Below are 13928 nucleotides of genomic sequence, written 5' to 3'. Positions count from 1 at the left end.
AAGTTGGAAAGTCAAGAAAAAACAGGCTGAGAAAGAACAGGAGAGGAGATGTAAAGAAAAGAGAGAACAGGACTGGATATACAGTATTAGGACAAGATGTTATGGTAAAGGTAGAATAGGACACTGCAAGATGGGACAGAATGGGATTATAGACCAGGACATTTAGAGAGACGAAGGATGGGACTGAGTGTGTGAGGAGAAGGACAGGACATGTGCTGGTGCTGGTGCTTGTGGTGAGACATCAGTGCAGGGACAGAAGACGGCATTAACTGCCGTCTCCTATCCCAGCGCTGAGCTTTTTGTCTCTGTCTGTGTTTGGAGAGAGCGTGGCCTTGGGAACGAGCCAGGTGAAGCTGTTGAGCACAGATTAAAGCAGACTTGAGTCTTCAGGGCCGGTGAGGGACAGCTCGCCTCGGGACACAAACACAGAGACTATTGATTGCGAGTCGCCTTCTATCAGATCTTCTGTGAGCTGCTCTTCTCGAGTCAACACTGTCAAACATTCACGAGGGCATTCTGCACGCGCGGTGACGATGAACCCTGCGTCTTCAGCTCGGTCTGTCTCACGTCTGTCCGCGTCTCACTTGCGTATTACTAGTCTCGTTGGGGGGGGGCTCTTGCTGTGTGTGAATCTTTGCAGGACTGGGCCCTCTGGCCGTGGTTATTAACAGGCCTACAGGATATTTAACAGCAAGGAGGCAAGTTTCTATGGCACTTAAAGGAAGCTGTTAACCATAAAACGTCGTCATATACCGAGTTTACAGCTCGTGAAGAAATGCGGCGACAAGAAAAAAACATTTTGGGTTCTCATGAAAACAAGAAACCATGATATAAGCATGGGTTTCGAACTCAATCAGCATCTCGTCTGGTCAAAGGGGAGAGAAAAACTAAATTATAACAATTTTCATGATGAAATTTCACGGAAATGTAAAGTTTTCAATAAAAAAACAACATATTTCTGATGCAAAAACAGACAGAAATAAAATAAAAAGACTCAATTCAAGCACTTAAAACACTAAACGAGAGATTTAAGCAGGTCAAGGTCGTGTTTTCATGATTACATGATATTAAATGGCAGGTCATATGTGATCGAGTTGAGGGACCACATTTGGCCCTCGGGCTCCAAGTTTGACTCCTCTGATGTAAAGTTTTCAATAAATGGCAAAGGCTGAAATCTCAATATTCACAGTGTCCCTCTCCGTCCATAAATGCTATCACAGCCATTCACCTTTGCTGCGGTTGCTATGGAGAAGCCGCTCATAGGTGCCAATTTGAAAGTTAAAGAATAAAAAAAAACTTGCTCTAAAAGCATTCTGCTGGTTCCCCGAAGGACAACACGAATCCACATCTCTCTCTCTCTCTCTGGACGTAATTACAACGTGACGTTTATGTAGAAACCACGAAGACCTTGAGTGAACGCCTCTGTTGTGAGTTTTGTAAAGTGAGAGCAGAGAACAGTGTTTTTATCAACCAAGAAATCATATAGATGTAAAAACACAACATGCACTGAAAAGAAGTGTATGTCATATAATATGTGTACAAACAAACACATAAACATACATTGTGGCCGCTGATGTTGGGAGGAGAAGTGAGCAGTGGCCTAATAAGGCTAAATACCAGACTGTGAATAATCTCCCAGTAAACTGTCTACTCATGAAAAACACAGAGATGCAACAGCAGCAACTCTCTCTTTCTGCCCGGCTGCACCCCCACCCTCTCTCTCTCTCTCTCTCTCTCACTCTGTCCATGCCGTTCTCTCTCCCTGCTCTCCTCCTCCTCCTCCTCTTCCTCCTCCTCCTCATCCTCCTACTCCGCGCTCCTCGTCTCGTCTCAGTAAGTAGGGTAAGGCTTGGAGAGCTCTGTCGTCGTGGTAACTGCCAGAAGTATTCAGTTTGAAGTTTGAGGAGGTCAGTTTGCGGGTCAGAGTAAACCCACCACCCTCCGACACACACACACACACACACACACACACACAGAGCAGGGGTGTAGTGGGGACCCCCATACTGGGCTGGGCCCTCATAGATGAGGAGATGAGGGGGTGGGGATCGAGGGCCAAAGACCCAGCATCTAAAACAGTCGTAGTTCCAGAACTTTTTCAGTCTCCGAGTCTCTGAAATTAAGCTGATTATGAGCGATATCTGACTTGGATTTACTTCTTTTTTGTCATAATTGGATTTTTCTCACTCCACTTTACTCGGGTGTTCATTTCCATTCCTTTAGTGTGACGATAATCAGCAAACTGTCAGTCTAATGCTCACGAGCACACTGTTGCAGAGTAACACGGAGGAAAAGTGTTGCTTCAGATACTCAACACTTTTCACTTCATGTTGTTTTCTCACAGCTGTGAAGCACAGGATCAGGGAAATGTTTTTGATTTTGATAAGATTTGACAAGATTTTAGACTAAAATCAGCAATGTTTACGATTTAAATGCAGTGAACCCTGTGATTTTTTAACCCACTCACCACTAAAAAGAAGGTAATTAACACCATTGTCACTGCCTGTGGTGGGTTTTTTTCACCCTTGTGTGTGAAGTCAGTCAGATAACATCAACAAATCTGAAGCTCATTTTTTGCATCTTTTACTCCCGGCTCTCTTTAAATGAGTCGTTTCAATGAAATAAATGATATTGAGCGCAAGGATCGCTACACATACAATCATGCGAAAGATGAATGTGCATTATGTATAGCGTAAAATAAAAGCCAAATCATATGTTCGTTGCTGAGTCATTTCACACTGGATTGAATGCCGATTATATCCATTCTCACTGGTGAAAAACCCCATTTAAAGCTGGTTACATGGGGTTATTGGCCAGTGGAGATGGTGTATAAGTCACTTAAGTGTTGTCTTTGCCACTGAGAATGACAAGTAAAGTAACATTAGAAACATTAGAATATGAATCTGTTTATATACAGTATGTGTGGAAATGAGCTGATAATTCAAACACAGAGGATCAGGACCAACAAAACAAAAACATTCATTCTGGCTCAGCCAACGGTCACCAAACCTTTTTGTATTGCGGTCAATGAATTGTAGCTCTTGCTCTGTGTGTGTGTGTGTGTGTGTGTAGACGCACACTGACACCTTGAACAGCGTCAGACAGTGTCAGACAACTGCTGCTGCTGCTGCTGCTGCTGCTGCTGTGTCGTGAGCAAACACAGAGGAACTCCACTGCCACCACAGCGCGGGTGAGCTGTGAAACAACAACAGGCTGCTGGAGTGTTCCCGCACAATACAGAGATATCAAAATCTCAAAGTCTATCTAGTATAGCTGTCTGTCTGTCTGTCGATCTGTCTGTCTGTCTTGGGTGGTTTCTGATGTAAATGTTTTTAGTCAGTTGGCAGCTGAGTCTCAGCAGGTGGTCCACCAAATCCACCGTAACCCCCGGCAACCCCTGTCCAGCCAATCCAAAGCTGGCCTGCTTAGTTAGCCCTGATAGGACCCTCTTTGCGTGTGTGTGTGTGTGTGTGTGTGTGTGTGACAGAGACAGAGACGTTGTTTGAGCATCTGTACTCAGAGGCCGTTTTCTTGGAGTGGTCATTAAAAGTTTATTTAAAACTTTTCAACCATTGGCAGATGGGTTGAGTGTGAGTGATTGTATTTATCATGTGTGTGTGTGTGTGTGTGCGTGTGCCCCTCAGAAAAATCAGCTTAATTGTTTTGTAAAAATGTATTCTTACTGCCCATTGTCTGTACTTTGTTGTGAAGCATTCTGGGAAACGTTGTTAGTGCAGGAGTACTGGTGCAGGGAAAAGCAGCTTACAAAACACTTAACATGATGTAATTATGACATGAATTATCTTTACAACACTATAACAACAATGATGATGGACATTGCATCTTTATTCATTTTACTTGACATCATTTTCAAATGATTACTGTGCATTAGATTTATCGGGAGTCATTTCTAACAGGTCACGTTTCCAGAAAAGTTTCAAACACTTCACTGGGCACGTCTATTGAGCTGTGTTATTCATTCATTTTGCACTTGAGAGTCATTTAAAGAGTGAGACGGCACGTGTTTGTGGGGGAAATGTCGAGCCCTCGCTGTAAAAGGCGTAGTAACAGAGACACACTTGATACAATAAGCCGCTCGTCGTATGGATCGTTCTTTGCTCTGTGTGCATTATGTAAACACCATGTTTCTGAAAACACCCTTTAAAGTGTAGTTTGTTTCTCTCTCCTCTCCTCGCATTTCCAACCTTTTCAGGCCACCTTTGCTCCCTTTTTACGTTTGCCCTCTCGTCGTCTGAGTGACACGGTGGCGATAATGGAGAAAAAGACCTGAAGACATTTTTTTTATGTAATGTTTGAGTGCATGTTTGAGTGAGAGAGAGAGAGAGAGAGAGAGAGAGAGAGAGAGAGAGGCAGTGGATGGATGGTGTAAATGTCTGAGTGATGATCAGCTTTGATTGGCTGTGAGTGGCTGTGAGTGCCTGGTCCATCCCACCTGCTTTCCTTGGGCCTTAGGGGCAGTGTGTGTGTGTGTGTGTGTGTGTGTTACTTTGTGTGTCTCTCAGCATCTTCCAAGTGTGCAGATGTGTCTCTATGACTATTTTAAGTCCTATATTAGGACGTCAGGGAACCTGAGTGGTACTGATGGCCATTCAGACCTTGAATGTACATCCATCCACACGCACACACAACAACACATCGACAAAAGACACATTTGCAGTCAGATTCAGTAAAAACATCATTTTCATCTGGTAAACAGACGTGATGTCAGCAGTCTTGTCATAAAGTACCTAAAAGGGATACGTGAGTCAAATAATCTTATCAGAAAATGACTTTGGTAGAAGTTGAAGTCACTTTTTTATAATATTACTTCAGTAAAAGTCTTGAAGTATATGACGTTTACTGTACTTAAGTATCAAAAGTTATTTTCTGATATAAAATGTACTCAAGTTTCAGAAGTAAAAGTGAGAAGTTAGGATTGAGCCATGGTAGCGCAGTGGTAGGGTGTGGTTGTGAGTTTAATTCCTGGCTCTGCTCGTCTATACTGTTTGTGTGTCCTTGAGCGAGACACTGAAACCCATGTTGCAACGCGTGAATGGGAAAAATACAGACCATAATACCAACTCTTCTTCTTCTCATTTTATGTGTTATTGATAGTTGTGGTGGAAATGTAGTGGAGTAAAAGTAAAAACTGTAAAGTAAAGTACAGATACGTGAATGTTGTACTTAAGTACACTACCAAAGTGTTTGTACAGATGAGAGTTCTCAACACGTGGTCACAGCAGACACATGTTTAAACTGTCGTTCTGTCCTGACCGTCCATATGTGAGGTGTTCAATCACCGTCCCGCAGAAGCGTCTCATAGGGCTGGGCAATGTGGCCATGAACATTATCGCCATGAAGTCTTATATAATAGTCGACATTGATGGCGATCAGGAGAAACGTCTGATGATTAAAGAATGACGTTTGTTCCTTAGTGAAAGAAACCAGTTATTTCACGCGGTAACTTGTCTCCTTCAAACTCATATTGTTGTCATGTTTTCTCTCAAAGTGTGTTTGGCCGATGCATAAACATGAGATAGATACTGTATATTAAACCTTTGTTGTATTGCTATTGTTATTAAATTATTTCACAGCCCTGGCACGATTTAATCAAATACTTTCTACAGAAAACATATTATACTCTGAATTTGATGTATTCTTACCTTACAAGCAAGAAACTTGGGCTGGATGATATGGAGCAAAATAGGGTCAAAATATCGACAAAACATGACCGCGTCTGCCAGTTTCACTCACAGGGCGGCGTCACTACTTCATGTCTCCTCAGGGTGGCGCTACTCAAAGGAATGAGAGACACTTGGGTGGAAGTTTGCTCCATCCACGTTCTATACACAGACTTTATACACTTTGTTCTCTATGTTTTGAATAAACAGAGAAATTCTGCTCTTTTAAAGTGTTCACAGTTCGCAATATACTGATTATCACAGAATTGTTGTATCGCGATATTATTGGTATCGTGTATCGTATCATGGGTACCTCACGATACGACACACAATTCCAATAATATCGCGACGTGATTCCCACCCCTACAACAGAAACGATAAATAAAACAAAAGTAAAAGTTCAAGAAGTGAGTTAAATGTTGTTTTAAACTTCTTTATGGACAGAATACGACAACCACTTCTCACTGAAGAACATTGTTTTGCAATAACTGGCATTAAATGTCCACCAAAACATCCTGACAATGCTTTTAACTAGTAAAGAGTGAAAATCCGGTAAACTTGCTGCTCGCACATGTAACGTGGAATATAAAAAAAAAAAATGACCAAGGCCGTGTGTATCCGTACTTAACAAACTAATGCAATCAATAAGCATTTCACACATTTCTTCTGAAGAGACGACGGTGTCTTGATTACCTCGTCCTTGTGTGAGCTCCATACATACCAGAGACGGTGCTGCATGGAGGGGACAAAAAAGCTGCCAGTCAATGTTTAACCAGCCTATGTAAAGACACCGTCAGATAGCTGAGCTTATTAGCAAATACATTCATGTGTGTGTGTGGGACAATGGCTGACATCCGAAGCCCTGCACTGAAATCTGTGCGTACGAGAAAGTGATCTATACGGCTGTAGTTGATGTAAACAATTCATCGTGTGTGTGTCTCTGCACATTCACACATGCATGTGCATTAAAAAGAGAAAGTGCTTCTTTTTTTTTTTTTTGGCCATGTTGGCATAACTCACACTGTGTGTGTGTGTCAAATAGTGTGCATGTGTGTGTTGGTGTTTTGTATAGAAAGTGCTGTGTGCAGTAGAACAGGGGATTTGGTGCCATCAGCACAGTGATGTCAGCACACAGGGACAAAACAAAGCCAGAGTCCAAACCCAACTCCCAGCTACCCACAATCCCTCTGGACACTGTGAGTGGGGGGCATTCTGGGGGCCCGATGCTGTGAGCACACACACACACATACGGTACATATATATATATATATATACATCCATGTTAACACAAGCACACACACATAAAATTAACGCACATTCATTTGCTCTAACAAGGTCGGTAAACACACACACACATACATAGGTAATGAAGGTGCCGTACACACTCAGACTCTCGTCTATTGTACAGACATACTTGTGCTCAATTATGCATTCACATCCACTCAAATGTATAATAGTATCAGTGCACTCATGCGGCGTAGCGCTACCTCTCCAGCCACCGTGTGAATATGCATAAATCTTCATCCTCATGGCCATTTACACTGGATTAAACCAGGATTATTTGGCTCACACGTATGATCCAATGCAGAGAGTGCAGCCATCTGTACGGTGAAGTGCTGTTTGGGAACTGTTATGCATGAACCTGCAAAGCACTTTTAGTACACTAACTTAAATTTATCTTTGAAAACCTAACTCAGCTCATAAAACAAAAATACTTTAACTTCATGGCGGACCGTAAATAGGCGACGGTTTGTGCTATCGGAAAAATCGCGATAATTTCACTCGCACTGTTGCAGGAAGCCAGAGAATCAGCGTCTTTGTCACCAGAGAGGAGAGAGTTGGAGAAATTGAGTCAATACTCAAACAAATGTTACTTTAAATGTATTTTATACTGTTGAAATTTCAAATTTAACACAAAAAAATCTGCCCTTTTATGGTTAAAATAAGCCAAAAAGTCCAGACAGACATTTTGACGCTCAGGTGTTAAAGGGTTAAAAGTCAAGTTAACTTTATAAAAGAGCAAAAGCGCCGACACAGACTTAAAAATAAGTAACAGAGACGTCCTTAGGTGTTAAAAAAACCACGTTCCCTTTCCGCCGGACTCTGTGAGAGTGAGCAGTCAAATGAGAAACACACCTCTGTTTGCTTTGGCCTGGCCCTGTGCCGCGCTGCAGCAGCCTCGGCCACATGCCTTGCAAATGGAGAATGTCATTACTGTTATTGTGGAGTTGAGAGGAAAATACTGTGACTGTCCCACAGCAGACAGTAATAGAGACACAATGCGTTCGGATGACATAACACTGGCTGTTATCTCAAGGGCCTGGGACGGCTGATGACAGAGGAGCTGAAAAGCAAAAAAAGATCTCAGCAGCAAAGAAGAAGAAAAAGAAATAAACAGCATACTTATACTAGTAGATAGCGTGTTTGTCTAAACAGCTCACTGCAACTCATCGTTCTCATAGAGCGGCAACAATGAATCGCCAAATTAATTAAAAAAAAAAAACAAGACATTTTGAGGGCGTCACAATTTTAAGGAGTTTAGGAAACTCAGAAAACAACAGTTTTCACTATTTTCTGAATAATAATGGACCAAAACAATTCATCAACTCACAAAGAACACACAGTTTGACCAATGTTGCTCACTGTCGCTGTGTTTCCATGCACAGATAAGTTCAGGGACAATTGGAACTTTACTACACTGTTCAACTGGACTACTGTCCTCGTACCAGTATAACGCAAAGCAAAGCAAGTGTATTTGTATCACACTATTAACTATAAGTACTTTACAAGAATAGAAGCAAAATATTAACATAAAAATAGACATTAAAATCATGAGCGACAAAAGTGTGGTTTGCCAATAAAAAGTGCATTTAATAGACAACAGTGGACTGATAACTAAGACGATTACTTGAAACATTATGTGTTTAAATGAGCTGACAGCGTGAGCAGATCTCAGGTGTTCAGGACGTTTGGTCCACAGGTGAGGAGCAGAAGTGGTTCTGCTTGTGGGAGAAACACAGTAAAACCTGTTGATCTTAGAGGGAACTAATAAGTGCTTTGTAGACCAAGAGGAAGATTTTGAAATCTGTCCTTTGACTCACGGGAAGCCAGTGTAGAGACCGGAGGACTGGTATGATGTGTTTCCTGGTGTACAAGAACCAGTGGGGAGGCGAATGGTGATACACTCCCTTTCAACGTGTTAGTTTTAGGTGGTTTATAGTTTAACTAGCTAACTAACTAACTACTACTCCAAATCCTCCTATTGTCCATGACTAAATATTCGATTATTTAAGCTGATGGAGCATAAAAACTGGTGTCCTTGTCAGTCAAAAATAATAAGAAGGAAACGACCTGAATGTCACCATGTTTTGTTGTCGTCTTCTTCTTCTTCTTCTTCTTCTTTTCTGTATCGGCTTCTTCTATTATTTCCAGGTTTAAGCCACAGGTGTGAGCTGAGGCCAGATTGATGCAACAATCATTTCACTCCCTCTCACAGAATCTGGGTGTTATTTTGACTTTGATAAATTTGATTTAGTACAATTTCCGGCGCAAGCCTTTATGGGGCCCTAAGCAGAATTCGATTTTTGGGTTCCACTCCCACCGCCTTGGAGTATTCGGTGACAAATATACAACTATAAATAGTGTTATTTACACCAAACAAGTGTCACTTTTGTTTTTTTACATTAGCAAATCACAAAATTGGCCTAGTAATAAGTTGCACTTTCAAATCCGAAGTGAAGCACTGAGTGTGGTGATACTGAAAACCTAAAACAGATGATAAATGAGCAATCTTCAACCTCATAATAAAACTCAACTCGACAGATTTTATTAATATGTCAATATGTCTTTAGTCCGATGATGCCTTTCTGTTTATATGTATTTTAAAAGTCCGTTTAACACTTTGGTTGCTTTTATTGTCATGTAAACGTCCTGAATCTCAGTCGACTTCCTCATCTCATGATAATTGCATTTAAAAAAAATAAACAAATGAAATAATTTTTTCCTGCATCCCCTAAAATGTAATTAAAATCATTATTTGTTTTGCATTTGGAGTTACAGTATGCTGCTCACAGACCGCCAAGACAGAGATCATCAACAAATTAATCAATAATGAAAATACTTGTTAGTTGCAGCCCCACTCACATCACACACACGTATCAGCTGGATGAAGCAACTGTCTAATATCAGGGTCATGTGACTCCTCTTGTCTGGCAACAATTAGCAACTGTCGCTGTTTTTCCTCTGCTCTTTAAATGCCCCTCTGTTCAGAAGAGTGTGTGTATGTATGTGTGTGTTTGTGTTGCTATTTAGGGGCAGTGAAATCAGGGTAACTGTGCATACTTTACCCAAACAGGTCCTCATTGTGCTGGAGAAGGAGGAGCAGAGTCGTACTGCACCCTATTGAGCCAAGTTTGGGTCGGAGGAGGAGGAGGGGAGGGGCGGGAGGGGAGGGGTCACTACGCCTGTTTGTTTGTCTGCTTTTGTGTGTGTGTATACAGTAGTATACTATGCATGCTGGATTTAATCTACGGTCTACCCTCATCCCTCTTCCAAATCCCCCCTCACTCTCTCTGTGTATCGCTGTGTGTGTGCGTGTGTGTGTGTGTGTGTGTGTGTGTGTGTGTGTCCAACAATAGCTTTCTTTGACACTCTTAAAGAGTGAGCTCCTCATATTCAGACGGCTGCTACAGCACATTTACAGCTGCTACATTAGTTTTAAGTCACTTGCAAGAATCTACTGTAGCTTCAAACTTTCTGTGACTAAACTTCACTGCGGTGCATCACAGGGGAAACTTACGTTGCCTCAACTGGAGCTACTTGTTGCCTGGTAACACTAGCATCTGGCAGCACTGGGAACTGTTGTGGGTGTACAAGGATTCACTGTGAACTCTGACCTTTTTTCTTTTTTTTTTCTCTTACTCTCAGCAGCTTTTTCACCAAGGCTGTGTGTGTTTCATTAATCGTCTTCTATGAATTCAGCCGCAGCGCTTCTATTAAAAATGACACTTGATGGATAATTTTATCGTTATTCTTTTCTCTGTGTGGCCATCACATTCAATTATTCATCTTTTTTTCTTTTTCTTCTCTCAGTGATGTAACGGAGGACATGAAGATCTGATGAAGACACCGGGACATCGCTGGAAAAGAATGGTAGGTTTAGGCAACATACACGCTCATATCTTAACTTTAGCCTAACCACAATTCAAATCTTAGCCCAAAAACTTAATATTAGAGCTGACGATTAATCGATTAATAATCGATTACTAAATTAATCGACAACTATTTTGATAATCGATTAATCGGTTTCATGATTCTTAAATGTGAATATTTTCTACCTTTCTTTGCTCCATAAAACAAAGAAATCATAAAAAGTGAATCATTTTGGTTTGTGGACAACACAAAACTCTCAAAAATTTGAGAACATCATCATTTCTTTAAGGTTTTCTGACATTTTATGGACCAAAGGATTAATCGAGAACATAATCGACAGAGTTGCAGCTCTACTTAATAAGATGACCCCAAAGAATAGGTTCTCCCGCATCAGGAGCAGGTTTTGGTATCAAAGGTCCTAAAGAGGCGACACATACAAGCACACGCACACACACAAAGTCCCATAGAGAGCGACAGCAATGCCCTGGAGGGTGCCAGTCATGCCCAGCTTCCACTGCGCTCCAAATTGAGCGTGGCACAGAGTGTATGAAGTCAGCCGTCTGGAAGAGAGCCAAGCATTGTTCCTCCAAGCAGCTGGATGGTAATTACTTGAAAGAAGGGTGGAGGGAGGGCGGGTGATTTCTGCCACCCCACTACTGTTGCCTCTACTTCCTCTCCCTCTGCGTGTATCATATAGAAAACTGATTTATGTGTTAAAAAAAAAAAAAAACGAAAAACAGAGGAACATCGTCACCGTCGAGCATCATGAGGAGATGAAGTCAGAGGTTTCATTCAAAGTGACACTGACTGAGGGTTTTGCCTTTTGTTTGAAATTACACAATGGTCACAGACATTAAGGAAAGTATCATACTGTGTTACTTCAGGCTCATTTACTACATTCCCCCTGAATAGATGACATGAAGCTCATTTACAGAACTCGCAATCAAACATGGTTATTTTTCTTTAGTGGCCCTACAAGTGAATTCTGAATTTAGTGGACGACTCCGCTGAGCTGTGACCGAGAGATTCAACCTTTTCACACTTTTGTCAAACCCAGTAACAAAACATAATGTAACGATCTAAAAACCCTCAGCCTTCGTTTTCTGTCATTTAATGACGAGCCGCTGCACCTGCTGCACCCACACCGCCACCTCTGGTTTTTGAACCAGGTTTCTGAAGATAAGGGAAATGTACCAGAAAGTTTGAAAGCATGAAAACTGTGATGTCATAGTCCCGCCTCTCTCTCTGTCGTCCTGTCGTCCTGTTCGTTTTAGGATCACTTTTATTTCAATTTAATTCAAATCAAACTTTATTAAAAAAAGAAAAAGGTTTGTACACATGCTCATTTAAAAGAACACATAACAAGGAGATGAGAACATGTGTCTTATCCAACGTCTGACAGTTTAAATGAGCTGAAAGTGGAGTAACGGCCTGTTTGTGGTGGATTGGTAAACGACCAGAGACGCTCACAATGTCAGGAAATGTGCTCTATATAATATATAAATGGTGGAGAGAAACGAAAACTACATGTTTTATGTATGTCAGACATCATATTTACCATAAACATACACAAAGTCAACTGTCGGGTGGTTTTTATCTTCTTTGCGTACATACCTCGGTGTGTTGTTGTGTGGAACATGCTTGTTTGCATGTTGTGTACGTTTACTGTATCTGATAAAAACAAAAAAAGCAATGATACTGGAGGGTAATAGCAGAAGAAGAAGAAGAAGAAGAAGAAGAAGAAGGAGAAGAAACACAGTGGGAGGTGGAGCGCTTTTGCAACCGCCCAGTCCTGAGGAATGTGTCAACGTGCTGTCAGCTATGAGCTGCTTTGTCATGAAACCGCAGAGCACTTGAAACACATAAAGTTGCCTTTTTCACACCTTCGAATCCTCCTGCCCTCCTTCCTCTACCCCATGTTTCTCCTCTTTTCCACACAGACACACACACACACGCTCACACCGTGGCAGCAGTAGCCAGGCCAGTGCTGGTGCAGCTGTGACCGGAACAATAGCATTCCTCAGGTTTTAAACGCCTGGCACTTAGATTCCTAACAGTCAAATTCCAGCCGGGGAGAAGCTGGGGGTTGCTATAGGACGCTGAGAGCTGTAAGACGCTGTGTAAGGAGACGCACAGCTGTAAAGCTCTGTGTGTTGTTTTTTTTTTTTTTATGAGAAGGATGGATGGGCTCATAGAGATGAGGAGGGAGGGAGGTGAAGCTCTGTTGTTCCACCTCACGTTCTGTTCCCTCACATGTGACATTTGAGGCACTTCAGCTTTAACAGTTTAGGTGGAGTGGCGTCCTGCTGCTCTGTCGGGGCATCATGCGTCGACGGAGGCACCTGTTAAGTCAACATGTGCGCCTCGTAACTCGTTCCTCAAGCACATGCGGCGCGCGGAGCGACGCAGATGTGTCGAAAGTGGCACGTCAGTTAAAGGAGTGTCAAATTAACAGGAACGAGCGTGCCACAGTCTGCTCATCCTTTAAATGAAAGACTGAAAAAACAATTTGAGTTTAATCTTTGAAAAAGAAAGGAGCTACGTTTAAGTGATCACATTTTATCACTTGAAACTGAAATCACCACAACACACTCTTTTTGACAACTGATTTGCATCCATTAGAAACGCCTGCGCTCTGAAAAAGTTGCATTTTTAATAATATTGTGGGACAAATGTGACTCTCGCGCACACACACACACACACACACACACACACAGTGCTGAGCTGCTCAACTATCAGCTCATCTAAAGTAAAAAAAAATAAGGAGTCTCTCATTAACCACGCCTGTTTCACAATTTAAATATAAATGAATCTAATTTAGAAAACCTCAGCGCTCGATGGAGGAGACTCATTTAGAGCCAATCTAAAATTAATGAGGGCATCTGGAGAGAGAGAGAGAGAGAGAGAGGCAGAGTGGAGAGTCGCCCAGCGTGGCTTAACAGATACCAGAGTTAACAAGCTACTGTACTTTAAACACTGGAAAATCCCCATTCATTTTAAAGTTAACTCACCACTGTACTCTGACTGGTGGGAAAGAGCTTTAATGTTGCTTCAAACACGTCACAGTGACTCTTGGCCCCGTCCAACCGTCTGGTCCTG

At 41.9% G+C, this 13928-nt stretch overlaps 1 long non-coding RNA gene across 4 annotated transcripts in view; it reads left to right on the top strand.

Annotated features, from left to right (window-relative positions):
• The window catches only part of LOC122780759, a 153728-nt gene that overhangs the window by 126978 nt on the left and 12822 nt on the right, over positions 1 to 13928 (top strand). For all 4 annotated transcript variants that reach the window (XR_006361731.1, XR_006361732.1, XR_006361730.1 and 1 more), the window contains one exon: positions 10770 to 10829. This is a non-coding gene — a long non-coding RNA (uncharacterized LOC122780759). The remainder of the gene's footprint in view (positions 1 to 10769; positions 10830 to 13928) is intronic.

Source organism: Solea senegalensis, linkage group LG14 (genome assembly GCF_019176455.1).
Source record: "Solea senegalensis isolate Sse05_10M linkage group LG14, IFAPA_SoseM_1, whole genome shotgun sequence".
In the NCBI taxonomy this organism is placed as follows: domain Eukaryota; kingdom Metazoa; phylum Chordata; class Actinopteri; order Pleuronectiformes; family Soleidae; genus Solea; species Solea senegalensis.
The sequence above is the reverse complement of the archived record's forward strand: the minus strand, read 5'-3'. Positions and strand labels throughout refer to the sequence as shown.